This window comes from Maylandia zebra, linkage group LG7, assembly GCF_041146795.1.
Source record: "Maylandia zebra isolate NMK-2024a linkage group LG7, Mzebra_GT3a, whole genome shotgun sequence".
NCBI classification, from domain to species: Eukaryota; Metazoa; Chordata; class Actinopteri; order Cichliformes; family Cichlidae; genus Maylandia; species Maylandia zebra.
In genome coordinates this window covers 64,966,933-64,982,187 of record NC_135173.1, presented here as the reverse complement: position 1 = coordinate 64,982,187, position 15,255 = coordinate 64,966,933, and the positions used below count along the sequence as shown (strand labels likewise).

The 15,255-nt window shown below is 40.1% G+C and overlaps 1 long non-coding RNA gene across 1 annotated transcript; it reads left to right on the top strand.

The window, feature by feature from the left end:
• The first annotated feature begins 1,573 nt into the window (after nucleotides 1-1,573).
• Nucleotides 1,574-5,439, top strand: LOC143419572 (uncharacterized). Its single transcript, XR_013099583.1, has 3 exons — nucleotides 1,574-1,986; nucleotides 4,455-4,499; nucleotides 4,621-5,439. It is a non-coding gene; the product is annotated as an uncharacterized LOC143419572 (long non-coding RNA).
• The last annotated feature ends 9,816 nt before the right edge of the window (nucleotides 5,440-15,255 follow it).

Genomic DNA, 15,255 nt, shown 5'->3' with positions numbered 1-15,255 from the left:
TGAAGAAGCAGTGGACAATACATGAGGGAGGAAAGAGAAATGTATTGCTTCCATGTGTTGGACAAATCACAATGAATCACTTCAGATTTGTGCTGTTCTGCACTATTTGTCAAGCTTATTTGCAGACAGAGTAACACTGGTTTGTTCCAACACCAATGATGGAAGCATCTAGAGCTGCATTGCTCCATATTATATATTATATTAATAAGATAATGATGTGATGTGTAAAAGGGGCTGTTGGTGGTGCATGTGACCACTAACAGCCCCTTTTACTTTTTTTTGCTTTAGACTTGGTCCTTTGGACTTGAATCCCAGAAAGAAAAACTTAGTAGTCCATAACTTAGAATGGTAGTGAATAACACGAACAGCTAAAAGATTAAAGGTGACAGAGCAGGTAGATTTATCTAAAGCTGTTAAGAACCAAAGCGGAGCTCAAAACAGTGAACTGGTCTTGATTTAAATTGTTAGCCAAAAACACAAGAAAATGCTGTTCCACATTTGTTTTTGCTTGTGCATAAGGTCATCCATCCATTTTCTTCTGCTTATCCAATTCAGGGGGCTGGAGGCTATCACAGCTGCCATTGGCAGTGTTGGGAAGGTTACTTTTAAAATGTATTCCATTACAGAATACAGATTACATGCCCCAAAATGTATTCTGTAACGTATTCCGTTACGTTACTCAATGACAGTAACGTATACTGAATACTTTGGATTACTTAATATATTATCATGCTTTTTACAACAACGTGAATGTACTATTGCTGTGTGATTTATTACTATTACTGAAGGTCCGCGACTCCGAGCTGTAGTAAAGGGACCCCTGACTAATACGGCGGGGTCCCTGTCGGCTCGTAGCCGAAAAATAGCTTTACTTTGTTGTGTGGGTCAACTTTTCTTGCGGGAGACAGAGAGAGGCGTTGAAAGACTGCTCCAACGGAACTTATTGTTTTCGGAGGAAAACACGAACACGGTGTACAGTCGAGTCCTAATAGCTTACTTACAACTGGGCTCGTCAGGCACTCTTCTTGGCTGAAGTGGTTATTATTATATTTACATGCTTCCAGCTCCCGTTTTTGCTCGATGACAACTTGTACCTTTCCACTCGCCTTTTTCTCCCTCCTCGCGCTCACAGACCCATAACGCATATGGCAGTCCATTCTCCCTGCAGCACGGACTACACTACCCATGATGCTACATTCTTTAGAGCTATGCTTGTAGCATTCTGCCTGTTAGCTTAGCACAACAACAACAACAACAACAACAACGAAAAGGCGCTCTCTCACCCAGGACCCGCGACAAAATGAAACAGGAAAGTACCGCAGTGTAATCCATTTATTTCAACAAAGTAACTGTATTCTGAATACCACCTTTTTAAACGGTAACTGTAACGGAATACAGTTACTCATATTTTGTATTTTAAATATGTAACGGCGGTACATGTATTCCGTTACTCCCCAACACTGGCCATTGGGCACCCATAGCTGCCAGGTTAGGTGATAAATACATCAAAATAATGTTTATATCTTACTGCATTACCCCAAATTTTGTCGCTCCATTTATAAAATAATAATTACAATCTGCTGCACTAGAACAACCCAGTTCTTGAGGTTTCGCCAAATTCCATTATAACCCCTGAGTTTAGCCCAGTGTTTTGTCATGTAGGAGTTTGTGAACCTGTAAAGAAATTTAAATTTTAAATCTCTGCCCGAAAGTTTACTAATAAAATACATTCATAAAAATCAATTCCACTTTATTCCCTCATCCTGTTGGTATCAGAGACTTTATTTTCTTTGAGATACAGTTGTAAATCACTTGAGTACATAACCCGTTTGTGCATAATGACTGGCAGTTTATGGATTCATTCCCATAGTAATATGATATGCTGAGAGCAAACTCCTTCTGATTCTCCAGATGGGTGGAACTGAGGAATAAAAATGAAAGAAGCGGAGAAGCAGCGCCAGTGCAGACATCAGGCACCAGTAGAAGGTCAGTAGAAATGTCCTCCCCTCTAATTTCAGAGGGTAGGAGAGTAATTACACACCAATTTTACCTCTACCTCCTCCCTCAATGCATTCAACTCCTCCCAGCCTCCCTCTTCTGCCTTCTTCCCTTCACCCCAACCCATCCCTATCCTTCTCATATTGCCTCCTTACCCACACTGTACCTTCCTGTATATCAAAGATAGATACAGTCATGTGAAAATAAAGTTTTCACAGGACCCTGTACAGTCCTGTGAAAACCTAAGTGCATGCTAGCACCTTTAGCAGCAATAACCTGAAGTAAATGTTTTCTGTTTGACTTTTTCAGTTCTTCACATCATTGTGGGGGAATTGTGTCCCACTATTCCTTACAACATTGCTTCAGTTCATTGAGATTTGTGGGCATTGTTTATGAATAGCTTTCAACCACAGCACTTCAGTATGGTGGAAATCTGGACTACGGCTCTGAAATTTCAACACCTTGATTCTTTAGCTGTTGTACAAATGGCCTCACATTTGATTCTTGAATACTTCCGGATATAGAGGAATTCATGGTCGCGTCACTGACTGCAAGCTGCCCAGGTCCTGTGGCTGCAAAACAGGACCAAACCAGTAGGTCTATATTAGCCTGCTGACAGTTAGCATGAAGCGTATGAACTGATATGTTATGTTTAGCTTTCACTACATGTGGTGCTATGCATCGGTCTTGTTGGTCCAATTTGGCATTGTTCCAGAAGTCTTGTGATATGTTCAGATCACCCGGGTGGTCAAACAAAAACAAGACCAGGAACATGAATGAGTGGAGAAAATTTTGTGACTATTTCACTGTGGCTGTAGCTCAGGTGGCAGAGCAGGTCAGCCACTAATCAGAAGGTTGGTGGTTCATGTCCTTGGGCAAGATACTAACCCCATGTTTGCCTACTGGTGGTGGCCAGTGTCCGGCAGCCTCGCCTCTGTCAGTGTGCCCCAGGGCAGCTGTGGCTACAATGTAGCTTGCCATCACCAGTGTGTGAATGTGTGTGTGAATGGGTGAATGACTGAATGTAGTGTAAAGCACTTTGGGGTCCTTAGGGACTGAGTAAAGCGCTATACAAATGCAGACCATTTTCCATTCAAATGTTCCTGAGACTGCTTCTTGTAATACTGAGTTCTTTCTAATGATTACCTCAAAGTGGGTAGCCAGCTAGTAACATTCCTAGCACTAGTGAATCAAAATAGCCCACAAAGAGACCAACCATGCTGGGCGATTATTTGTTATTTTGGTACCTAGAAAAGCCTAGATATCTAGGCTTTGAGATAGCAAAATTAAATATAAAGAAATATTAAATATAAAGACTCAAACTCCAAGTTTAGGGTGTTTTTTGTTGTTGTTGTTGTTTTAAATCACGTTATTATATCGCTTATGTCAATTTTGACATTACTTCGAAGCTTAAATTTAGACTATTGTGAAAAAACAACAAACAACCCTAATCTTAAACCGGTTAACCAGTTACATGGTGCATGTTCAGAAGCTAAGACTCCCTGAGGGGAATCAAAAAGGAGAAAGCAGGAACTCAGTGGAAAAGTTGGCCACCTATTATCTTACAGTGGCACAGCCAGATGTTTGCTCCTGCTAAAAATGTTCTGAGACTTTTGTGCTCGTCCTGTTAAACTAAAACCACAAAGGTGCCGGCCTTGATGAGAAATGGAGATATAAAAAAGTGGTGTGGGAGTAGAGCTGCGATGGGTGGAACCATCCTCGCAGCTATATAAAGCGGTCTAATGACAAGGCATCCGAGAGTTTGAAGATATAAATACGTTTCTTAAAGAGCTGTTCAGTCCACCACCCTGTCCTGAAATGACAGGGTGGATGGAAAGGGAGTGTGAGTGGGAGTGTGTGTTTGTGTGTTTCAGAGCCAGTTAATTCACACACTCGGTGGACAGTTTTACTGTTGAACTTGTTCTTTGCTCCACATTGTACTACTGTGTCACAGATGTTTCTCATGTTGAACACCCATTAAACACACACACGATCCCATACTGTATAATTGCACTTGATTTATGTTCAGAATGTGTTGTCTTACATGTCTTGTAAGGAGCTACAGTAGTCTCAAACACTGAGTTTAGCCCATAAGTCAAAGCCAGCATTTCTGCTGACCAAATGTTGGCCCCTGATGTTGGTCTTATGTTGACACAAGACTGGGCAGGGCTCGCAGTAAATTAGTAAAATAACATACACCACATTTAGACAGAGGAGCCGTTTTACTGAGTCACAAGACTTCCCATTTATTTATTTATTTACCTTGGTGTGACAGAACTTCCTTCAGCAAACATCTTTTTTTGTGTTTATATTCTTGAATTTTGCAGATTCATAAATGTGCAGTCTTTTTCACTCTTTACCAGAAACTATTTGCCTGTTGGCACAAATATTTCTGTTCATTTTGTATGGTCACATTCACCCCTGCTTTCGGTCTGCTTCTCTTGATTTTCCTCTAGACTTCAGACTTACGTTATCTTGAAACTGTCTCAGTGATGCTGAAGGTAAGCATCGTACTGCAATGATGACATTTAGCAGATTCACATTAGCATTTCTATTTGTAGTTTTAACATTTGTAGTTTTGACATTTGTTATCCACAATGACACAATTTCTACCAATTACAGTGAGGGGACGATCGTGGCTCAAGAGTTGACAGTTCATCTTGTAATCGGAAGGTTGCCGGTTCGAGCCCCGGTTCCAACAATCTTGGTCGTTGTGTCCTTGGGAAAGACACTTCACCCGTTGCCTACTGGTGGTGGTCAGAGGGCCCGGTGGCGCCAGTGTCCGGCAGCCTCGCCTCTGTCAGTGCGCCAGGGCAGCTGTGGCTACAATATAGCTTGCCATAACCAGTGTGTGAATGTGTGGATGACTGAATGTAGTGTAAAACGCTTTGGGGTCCATAGGGACTGAGTAAAGCGCTATACAAGTACAGGTCATTTACCATTTGCATCATTGCTAGTGGCCTTCTCCTACTCCAGAGGATTTCTGCAGCACGAATAGCTATTTCAGCTGTTCGAGGTTTAAAAAGTAACAGAAATCTACACGCGTTATTCAGGAATTCAGGATGATCATCATTTATAAAGATGTCTTATACAAAAGGCAACTAAAATACAAATTATTAAACTCTTAAGTAAGGTTTAAATGAATCAAAGCTAGAATACTGTTCACAGACTGTTGATTAAACCAACAGTGGCATCGCTTTGACATCTGTTTGTTTTAACCAGATGTGACCATATTTGGTGAGTTTAAGGTACTTCTGATTTTGCTTCACCGAAGGTTCTCTACACTCTGTAAATGTGGTGCTATGGATCGTTCTTGTCTGTCCAGTTTTACATTCTTCCAGATGTCTTGTGATTTGTTTGGATCACCCAGGTCGTTCAAAAAATAAATAAATAAAAAGGACCAGGAACATGAATGAGCAGAGAAAAGTTGGGAACTATTTCACAGATGTCCCTGAGACTGTTCCTTGTGATGATTAACTCAAAGTGGTTAGCTAGCTAGTAACATTCCTAGCACTAGCGAATCCAAATAGCCCGCGAGGAGACCAGCCATGCTGGGTGATTATTTGGGCAGTTATTTTGATACCTAGAAAAGCCTACACCAGCCTTTTGATATCTAATTTTGAGATATCAAAATTAAGTATTATTATTAATGTTATTAGAGTTCCTGGCACAGACTGCTTGAGGGTAATACATGTAGCACCTGTGCTAGTAATTAAAATCCTCTTAATCGTTGTATTCAGGTATTTTCAGTCCCACTGTGACAGTTATATATAAACTTAAGCTCCTCTCCATTCAGTCTGCTTTTACAAAAAATTGTGAAAGAATAGATCATTATAGAGAGCTCACTGAAGTCGAGTTTGGTAATAGGATGTCACTGGTACAATGTTAGTTTGTGAAATATTCCATGATCATATGTAAGTAGTGATATTTCAAAATGAAAATGTTTAGAAACCACAGCCATTCAAACACTAAGTGGCAGGCCACGCAAAGTTACAGACCGAGGTGCTGAGGCACACAGTGCACAAGAGTTGTGAACGCTCTGCTGACTCATTAACTGCGGCGCTCCAGCAGGAGAAAGAAGGAGGAACTGTCATGGAGGACCAAGCCCCTGCATGGGCTGTATCATGTGTTACTCATCAGCAGGTCAGTGGACTGATCTCCTGTCCCTGTATGCTTGGGAAAGATACCAAACCAGCTGCCCCCAATGTATCCATTGGAGCGTGAGTGTTTATATGAATTAATGTAAGATATCAAATACTGAATCCGACCAGTGGCTAGAAAAGGCCAGCTGGAGGAGCTGATCATGGCAGCATAAGATCACAAGACCAGATCAGTAAATCTGTGTAAAGGTGAAAGAAGTCCAGCACATAGTAACAGGATATAAGAATAAAGTTGGGACCACATACTGTATACTGAAAAGCTCATCCAAGTGCCTGGCACAGTGTACAGGAACATCTCTGCCACACACAGACTAGAAGTCCCCAAGTCCTGATGGGAGACACCAACAAAGGCTACAGGCTAAGTTCCTGCAGCACTCCAAGGTTAAAACAGACAAGCACCTGCTGAAGAAACCACACAAGCTTTTTGGTGGTTGACAAAATGCAGAAGAGGGCAGTTTTATAGATGTAGCAATCCCAGAAAAAAGAAACATCAGAAGCACAAGACAATCGAGACATACCAGAGGCTGAAGGACAACTGGAGCAGAATGTAAAGTCCACAGTGGTAAACAACAGAGGAGCTAAAACCCTGAAGCTGGAAGAGTGGCTCCAGGAAACATATTAATCACCATATTATTGGTATTAGATAATATACAGTAATATACAGTATTATGTCATGGTATGTAATCATTTAGTATCTTATTATAACAAAACCATATTGCAGTAATTTGTGGTTGTCTGGTGGGCTGGAAGTGGGCATTTAAAGGTCACACCATTTCCAAAACTGGGAATGGCTGACAGACAGTTTGATAGCACTGTGTGATGCAAAAAGCAGTGTATAAAGCATAGATAATTAGGCAGATGAGAAACCATTAACAATGTAGTAAATATGCAGTATAATCAGCATTCAAAATACTGTCAGCATCCATTGCCAAAGGCTTTTCAAACCAGCGAGGGTCAGTTATGCATGATAAGCTAAAGCAGGCAGAAGAGTGAAAGCACTTAGGGAGTGGATCAGCTCAAAGCCTCTTTAATCTTATAATCTTTAATAGAGTAGCTCTTGTTAGCTGGTTTTAGCCCTAGAGGAAAACGCCACGCTGCCCCTGCTCCTTTCTGCCTATTACAATCACTCCAACATGCATCGACAGTTAGTTGACAGCAGTGATCACACATGTGCACTTTACACAAAATGATGCGCTAGGCTGACAGAAAAAGCCAAATATCAGCCAACAACCTCCAGCTGGATTCCTCATCAAAAATGAATTGTGTTGGACTTAATTAAACCATTTAGGCGACTAACGCAGAGAACATGTTTCTCTTGTTTCTGTCGTGTCTCATGACCGTCAATCCCCGGCTCTGCTTTCTAATAAGAAAACAGTTAAACACAATCCAATCCAATCAAATTACAGTCACCATTTGGTCCTATTAGAAGTCTGCAGCACCCCCGAGGTCAGCGGCATATCATTGCTCTCATTGATGAGGACATCTATCAGCCAATAGCTAGTCTGTGGTAATCGGTGAAGATGATTACCACAGACCCATTGTTCATTCACAGATTTAGTCTGAGTGAGACAGACTGTATGTTCATTATTATTATTATTATTATTATTATTATTATTATTATTATTATTATTCATGGTAATAGCAACAGTATTATTATGGATGAAGAGCATATGCCACTTTCTTTTGTTTTCCTATGTGTAGCACTAAATCTTTAAATCAATTCAATTTTAGTTTTTTATTCCATTCATTCTCAAATTACATAATCTTAGACAAGCTTTTGCAGTCTTTAACTGCACTTTTCTAACTGTTTGAACCCCCAGTTTATACATATGATAAGACAATATGTGAAGTGAAGACCTGATTGAATTAAAGTAAGCAGGAAGCGCAATGGTGTAGGGCTGGGCAATGTGTAAAGATTAGAGCTACTGAGAGAAGTAACTTCAGGTCAGCCTGTGGGTTTTCACAATTACAAAGGTGGTTCGATTCTTAACTAAATACATCACCATGGTAACCTGTACTACAGAAGTAACCTGTTCCAGAGCAGGTGATGTTCTAGATAAGGTATTAACAAAACCACCACTTACTTAGTTTCTGGTTAAAGCATTCCTGTAGTTTTTAGAGAAACCCAACAATTGTACTTCTTCCTTTTTTTTTCTCCATTATGGGTTTGAGCAACTTAAAAACTTTTAAAGTTAAACCAAAGCCTTGTGTTTGTTGACTTTTTATGACATTTGCCAGTATGCCTATTTACTGGTCTGAAACACTATATATCTTATTTTATATATTATTGTCTCTCTTAATCTCAGACCGAAAGAGAACCAACAGGACTGGACCTAAAACAAAGTGGCTGAAACTGTCTTACACACCATGAACACATGTAAGTTAATTGGACTGAGTACTCACGAACTGTCCTCATAGAACTGACAACTCTATTATCTTGCACAGCTTAGTGTAGCACTTTGCACTGTTTAGATTGCAGTGGTGCATGAATGTGCAGTTAAAATATCACAAGTCATTGAAGTCCTTTGACTGATCATTAAGACTAGAAAAGCACTATGTAAATAAATACAATACATGTCCAGTCAAAGTGCATAAAGTTCACTTTTATGCATCATTTAAAAAACATTACAGTAGCTTCATTCACCCGTCTCCTCCCTGGTGCAAGGAATGAAAAACCTGTATTACTGAACCTTGTTACGTGTAAATCTTTTCATATTTTTCTAATAATATAGTTTAATCTGATATAAATTATACCACTTTTCTGCTAGCAGACGTGCTTGTGGATTGTTTTTATGCCGCAGACTCTGCCGCTTTCATGTGAACTGGCCATTGGGAAAGTCTTTGTTGACTTACTGAGTTGATAACCACCTTTGTGCGATCGCTCAGTCTGATTGCTGATGTTAGGTTCAGAGAAGCCAGATCTGGAAACGATTACCTGAGGATGTTGAACTTGCTTTGTAGTGCAGGCCACAGCCTAAATATAAAATTTCCTAATGAAAGTGTGTGTTTGAGCACCTCAAATTTTAAACGTCTCTGTATGTATGTATGTAAACCTTTGTAGTGTCCTCTGAAGTGAAGGAAAAACAGCTGCTTGTATGTGTAGTCAAGTTTGTGTATAAGAGGATCAACGGGCCTCATTAAGGAGAGCAGCCAGCAGCCGGGCACTGACAGCAGCTTTGTGGACCAAATGACTGCCTGGAGAGATAAGAGCACATCAGGTAGACAGACTTCACAGAGACAAACTCCTGCGTAACTGCAGCTCAGTCTTTTCTGCCGACAAACACACTTCTGTTCTTAACAGCTGAGAGCTGATGTAAGTCTGAACTGCTGAAATGGTGCTGAGGGGATAACTGCCTTTCATTCCTGCTGAGTTGGAGCTTAGTATGCTGAGAGGTGCAAAGGAGCATCACATTTTTATTGACCTGTTGCTCAAAAATTCTGAAATCATCCATCAAATCCTCTTACTCTCGACACAGAGTCAGAATTTCATGCCAGCCCAATTGACTTTTAGCTTAAGCTGAAGCATTGTAACGGTGGGAAAACGTGACATCGGAGTTTATTATCGGTCTTGCCATCAAACTGTATTTCGACTGCAGGTTTCTAAACACTCTAAAACATTTGAATACTTGTAATGAAAGAGATCTTGAGATGATGAAATATTACATTGGCTTACAGAAGGCATTTGAACAGGAGCTAGTGAGGACTCATGGTTTCTGCTTTAGGTCTTAACTGGAGGAGAATATGAAAGCTCCCAAAGAGTTAGGACAAACTTTCTCAATAGAAGAAGGGGAAATGGAAAGAAGTGCAGAACAAATGATGGAGTGAAGCAAAGTAAAGCTGAGTGTTTAGGGGAAGAAGAGAAATAGATACAGACAAAGGAAACCAGAGGCACTGCTATTGCCAGTAATGAGAAGTGACGTGAGATAGACAATACAGTAAGTGTAGTTTTGGCTCCAGTCAGCTCACATAGATCATGAGACAAGACAAGGTGATACTGTTTGTGCAAGCTTGTGTGTATCTGTTCTTCACAAGCATGTCTTCATGTTTGCATCTCTCAGGAAAGTCATAGCAGTAATGAACAATGAAGGACTAATGACAGTCTAAGACCAAGTGAAAGAGCTCATTAGTCATAACCTGATGGTTATTACCATGACAGATGGTTTGTCATAAGAACCATGTGTAAATCGCCCTGGAAACTGTTTGGAAAAAGGCAAGAAATTTCAAAAGAAGTACACCTGGCTGGTGATTGGATGAACCATCCACCGATCACCATGTATCGCAGACTCATGTCATGTTCTTAGGAGAACATCAAAGTTATGAAGAACCACTAACGTCATTCATTGTTTCTCTTTTAGTAAATAAATACTTTATTGAGATTTCTCATGTGATGTCATGCACACTTTTCCGAAATCCCAAACATTCAACTTTTTCAGATTTTCTCACCTGGATGATTGAGCATGCATCAAGACACAAAATGCTGGAGTTGATACAATGAGTATTCCTCAACCAACTGGGGAAAACACGTTAGGCAGATTAATACCTGCACATTTGGAAGGCAAAATTAGGTCATACCCAATACAAGCACTCCTGGAACACTGTTATATAATCAAATTATCTGGCTGGTATAGCTGTTGTATAAGGAGCCTTTTAATTGTAGCTATCCATTTCTTAGCCAAACATTTTACCTGCTATTTTAGTTCATTATATTGAACCTCCTGCTAAGCAGCTGAACCGAACCTTTATGTTTGGTAACCTTTGAAACATTTTTACAGAATTATGTAACAGCTCATATATGTCTTGATGAATATGAACATGGCAGTACAAAACATTTTAATGAGTAAAATTCCTCTTATTTACCTTTATATAACAGATATTTGTATCTTTGCACTGCATCTCAATATGGCTGCAGCTTGACTACCAAGCTGCTAACAGTAGTAAATAACTTAGCACTTTGCTCTCTCATCTGAATATGTTCATATCTGGTTACCATATACACTGCATATTAAATTTATTAAATCTCCTGTCTTTTAAAAAAAAAGATAGTAACACAGTTTTGATCCTTTTCTTGTTTTAAAAATCTGTTGAAAACAAAAAAACTTGTTTGAAATAATTCACATTTTCATAAGTAATTCATATGTATTTGATCGGCACACTGCCGTTCCTTGACTAATCACAAATTAATAAAGCATACCATTCAAATGAGAAAATAAGCAGAAAAAGTAAATAATTATAATTTGTCATCTTAAAACATTATAATGTGCTTTATTATATTTATGTACCTTATTTGAAAAACCATACATTTGGAAATTCGTGGATAACAACAATAATTATATTTTTGCATTAAACATATACAGGGAGTGCAGAATTATTAGGCAAATGAGTATTTTGTCCACATCATCCTCTTCATGCATGTTGTCTTACTCCAAGCTGTATAGGCTCGAAAGCCAACTACCAATTAAGCATATTAGGTGATGTGCATCTCTGTAATGAGAAGGGGTGTGGTCTAATGACATCAACACCCTATATCAGGTGTGCATAATTATTAGGCAACGTCCTTTCCTTTGGCAAAATGGGTCAAAAGAAGGACTTGACAGGCTCAGAAAAGTCAAAAATAGTGAGATATCTTGCAGAGGGATGCAGCAGTCTCAAAATTGCAAAGCTTCTGAAGCGTGATCATCGAACAATCAAAATAGTCAACAGGGTCGCAAGAAGCGTGTGGAAAAACCAAGGCGCAAAATAACTGCCCATGAACTGAGAAAAGTCAAGCGTGCAGCTGCCAAGATGCCACTTGCCACCAGTTTGGCCATATTTCAGAGCTGCAACATCACTGGAGTGCCCAAAAGCACAAGGTGTGCAATACTCAGAGACATGGCCAAGGTAAGAAAGGCTGAAAGACGACCACCACTGAACAAGACACACAAGCTGAAACGTCAAGACTGGGCCAAGAAATATCTCAAGACTGGTTTTTCTAAGGTTTTATGGACTGATGAAATGAGAGTGAGTCTTGATGGGCCAGATGGATGGGCCCGTGGCTGGATTGGTAAAGGGCAGAGAGCTCCAGTCCCACTCAGACGCCAGCAAGGTGGAGGTGGAGTACTGGTTTGGGCTGGTATCATCAAAGATGAGCTTGTGGGGCCTTTTCGGGTTGAGGATGGAGTCAAGCTCAACTCCCAGTCCTACTGCCAGTTTCTGGAAGACACCTTCTTCAAGCAGTGGTACAGGAAGAAGTCTGCATCCTTCAAGAAAAACATGATTTTCATGCAGGACAATGCTCCATCACACGCGTCCAAGTACTCCACAGCGTGGCTGGCAAGAAAGGGTATAAAAGAAGAAAAACTAATGACATGGCCTCCTTGTTCACCTGATCTGAACCCCATTGAGAACCTGTGGTCCATCAAATGTGAGATTTACAAGGAGGGAAAACAGTACACCTCTCTGAACAGTGTCTGGGAGGCTGTGGTTGCTGCTGCATGCAATGTTGATGGTGAACAGATCAGAACACTGACAGAATCCATGGATGGCAGGCTTTTGAGTGTCCTTGCAAAGAAAGGTGGCTATATTGGTCGCTGATTTGTTTTTGTTTTGTTTTTGAATGTCAGAAATGTATATTTGTGAATGTGGAGATGTTATATTGGTTTCACTGGTAAAAAGAAATAATTGAAATGGGTATATATTTGTTTTTTGTTAAGTTGCCTAATAGTTATGCACAGTAATAGTCACCTGCACACACAGATATCCCCCTAAAATAGCTAAAACTAAAAACAAACTAAAAACTACTTCCAAAAACATTCAGCTTTGATATTAATGAGTTTTTTGGGTTCACTGAGAACATGGTTGTTGTTCAATAATAAAATTATTCCTCAAAAATACAACTTGCCTAATAATTCTGCACTCCCTGTAATTTCAGTTAATGACCTTGTACATGCTGGTGGATTAACCAGAAACATGAAACTGTTATTTTCATCATTACCAGTAATTTTATTACTTTTAATTTAGGGCAGCTTTGGAATAAAACTTGCCTTGGATCATGGTAAATAAATTTGTGAAGCACTGTAATTGTATATGTGCACTGCATCTGTACAGTTTAACGGCTGCAGTTTGACAACCAAGTTTGCTAACGTTAGAAAGTAACTTAACACTCTGCCCTTTCATCTGAATACATTAACATCTGATTCTATTGCAAAAAATGACAGTTGTTGCAGCAACGAGTGGTTTGTCTTTTCCAAATGATCCATTTGTTTGTTTCAAATCAGAAACCTTTCAAACCTTGTCAAGCATTGCTTGCTGCAAAAGTAAGCATTGGAGTACATTTACATGCTCTGATGATTTTGTTGGACAAAAAAGTTATTATCTATCAACAATAGATTAAAAAGAGTATCTAAAGTTCTTGTGGTTTGGAGGTGTAGTAAAAAATGTGCTGTACTTGAGGCATTGGCTCAACCCTGTGATTTAGAGTGATTCACAGTACTTCTCTGTACAGCATCTGCTGCAGCCAGTGTTGATGTCCAGTTTTATTTCTGCCTCTGCAGCACCTCACTTCTAATTCTACCATTTTGCCCTTGTTGATAGTCTGACAAGCTGCACTCCTCATTCTTTAAAAGTCAAGCTGGTTCTTACAATGCCAGCTATACAAGACTGTGCACGCGCACACGTACAAAACAAAGCAGAGTCTCCAAGCAGTTAAATTTAAATCCCTCATTTTGATTCTGCGCTGCTCTTCTTCTGATCATCAATCAGAGAGTAACAGGCCTCCTTCTGGTGTCCTGAATATGACCTACTCAGCAAATATGGGCTTGCCAACTTTATCCCCACTCAGACACACCAAGGAGCTGGTCTTGGCAGCAGTAGGAATTACTGTCATGGATAATGGGCTCACGGGACAAGAGGCTGCTTTTGGACTACTTTACGTAATTCATCTGAACGCCTGTAACTGGAGTTCATCATCATTCAGCTCGCACCTGCGCCTCTGTCCGGTCTCTTCAAAGAGTATTTGCATTTAAAAAACAATGATAAAGTCATCTAAAAGCACTCTGTGGTGCTCCCCCAGTTGGAACGCCACATGAACACAGCTGCAAAATACTGTTTTGAGCTAGACGTCATGCTGGGTGGAGGATTTGTAAATTAACTGGAAGTGTCAGTTTGATTCTGAGCCAGATGGATGCTTTAAACAGTAAAGAGCTTCCCATCAGACAATACCTACACTCTCACTGGCCAGAGCTGTGCAGGAGTGGGCAGGTGACTGATGTTGAACTGTAACCTCCCAACATATAAAAGAAAAGAGCTCCCAGTCATCATCATGTTGCACATAGTCTGACATTTACAAATCCTCCCGCCCCCACAAATAATTTTGAACTTTGCACTACGCATGCTGAATGAAGTACCCAGCATGCATCATTGTCAGGTCACTCAGGTGACTCCCCAGCTTTGTTTTGTCGTCACATCTAATAGTGTTTCTTGTTTTAGCAGTGGGTTTATTTTCAGACTTTAATCTCTGGCTGCTGCAAATGTTCCTGTACAGAAAGCTGCGCACAGCAGGTTGTGTCTCATGCCAAAGACAGCAGCAGGCTGACACAGAGCGATGAAGATGCTGTTACACTGTTAGCCTGAAAAAAAGATTCTGATTAGACTCATTGACACGATTGATTCTGCAAAAGTATGTAAGTATCTGATATCGGAGAAAGTAATCTGTTTGGTTGAAACTGTGACAGACTGAAAGAATCTATTTAGTTTTAATGCATTTGTGAAATGCAGCATGTTAGCGACTCGGGTCCAGGACTTTTTAAAACAATAGGCAGGATCAAGAAAAATATCTGGTTCTTCTTCTTTGTACTGTATTATTGTTTGGCTTCTTCTTTTTATTTACTGTTAAATGGAAACAGAGAGTGGTGGGAGACGTTTTAAAACAATACCTGTCAGAACAGCTGTTTGAACTTTGCAGACATGATTTCTCGCAGATGCTAATCTAAATGTTAGGGTGCCTGGGTCGTCGACCCATAGTTTTCAGTTTTACATTATTATTGAACGTTGATTTTGTCTCTGTGTTCCATGGTTGCTCTGTCTCCCCTGTCAGCTGTATCCCCTTGTCAAGTCCGCATGC